Below are 1,885 nucleotides of genomic sequence, written 5' to 3'. Positions count from 1 at the left end.
AAGCATTTGCATCCTTTTGGTCTCCAATTGCTAGTAGGATCATAATAATAAATAGAACGTTTACTCTTTTTTTTTCTTTTTTGCTAAGGGAAAGGGGAAGAGGGAGGGGGAACGGGAGGGGGAGGAAGGGACAAGCCCACCCCCGCATAGCAGCCCTCATTGGGCCCCCACCCCGGGCTCCGGCACGAACCCTCCATGTGAGTACGTCACACTTAGCTCCACGGAGGCTACCGGCAGACCAGTAAGCCCTTACAGACCCCATATCCGAGCAGAAAGCATCCGATCTCTACAATTTAATCGATGCTCACACATTTCGAACTCGAAATCACTTGGTTGGAAGTAAAGCCCCGTTCCACTGGGCTACCACCTCAGTGGCAATAGAACGTTTACTTTGGTGTTCATTTTTTTTATCGAGTTTTACAAGCTAAAACTAAGAATGTGAAGTTTTTAGAGAAAACAAGCAACAATTCTGCATGTTAAATGATTGAAGTCAGCATATTGGCTTTCAAATTTTTGTATCTTATTTGCTTTATGAGGAAGGCAACTTCCACCATATTTTTGAATTTCAAACTTTTTTATTCACGATAATTATGAACAAGGAACTAGTTGCACCTTGAAAATATTGATAGAAGAACAAATTAGAGAGGTGGGAGAAGCCTCCACCCTTCAACCTTAACATTTTTTTTTTTTTTTGGTGAAGCTCTCACCCCTAGCTTTTTAAAAATGGCAGATTGTAAGTCATATGACTTTGGATGGAGAGAGACTCAAGAGGTATCAACTAGATGCAAAATCTATTTGCATTGAAAGTCATTGAAACTCTCTCTCATTTTTGGGTAATATCCTGCAAAACATCATTTAAAAGCCACTGAATGGACTTATGTGGTCATGCGAGATATTAATGCTTACATGATTCCTCCTATGCCTCTGATATTCTCCAAAATGTTGTAGATTAGATAATTTGTTGGCTAGTAGGGGAATTTTTGGTAACATAAAATTATGCCATTTGATTAGAGCTATATTACTAGAAAAATGTGGCTGCTCTCACAAATGCATGGGCTCTTGTGATTCTACATTAGAAATTCTAATACACCACATCCCTTTTACCAAAAGAGGACAAAAAAAAACAAGCACACATCAATCAAAAATAATAATATATTTATAATATTTTTTAAATTTATTATATTGTATATATAACAAACATATACAATATGGGATGATGACATTGTTGTCTATGTTAATGCACAAATACATTTAAATTGGATAAAACTTCTGTTCAAGTTTGGAAAACATGAAATTAATTCCTTGAAGCACGAAAGAATTTTGTTATTTTATCTATATTTTCATTTCTATTTTTAAATATTATTTATTTTTTATAAAAAATTTTAATCATATTATTTTGTTTTTTGTCCATTTTTTTAGAATTTTTTTGTATGAATACTCTTATAAATATTTAAAACACTGATTTTGGACAAATCTCTTAATATAACGGTTGTTCTAATACCATTAATAAAAACTATATTTATTTTAATTAAAAATAAAATAAAATTTTAAAATTACTTTTTTGTCTTTCATTGCGATCGTCTTATAAATATTTCTTTTTGCATATCTATCTATTAAAAATATTTTAGTTTTTATAATTTAAAATTGTTAATTTTTAATGATATTAGATGATATAGGTACATATGTAAAAATAAGAATAGAAAAAAAAGAATAGAATAGCAAAACAAATATTTTACAATAGTATATAAATACTAATTTTAAATGGGGTATTCATGCAAAATTTGATATACACGAGGGTATTCATGCCAAGAAAATAAAAATCCCAGTAGGGCGGCGAAAATGACATTTTCGCCCTCCTTCCTCCAAATGATAATAATGAGGCACC

The sequence above is a fragment of the Phoenix dactylifera genome, chromosome 16 (assembly GCF_009389715.1).
Source record: "Phoenix dactylifera cultivar Barhee BC4 chromosome 16, palm_55x_up_171113_PBpolish2nd_filt_p, whole genome shotgun sequence".
In the NCBI taxonomy this organism is placed as follows: domain Eukaryota; kingdom Viridiplantae; phylum Streptophyta; class Magnoliopsida; order Arecales; family Arecaceae; genus Phoenix; species Phoenix dactylifera.
Note: the sequence above shows the minus strand (reverse complement) of the source record.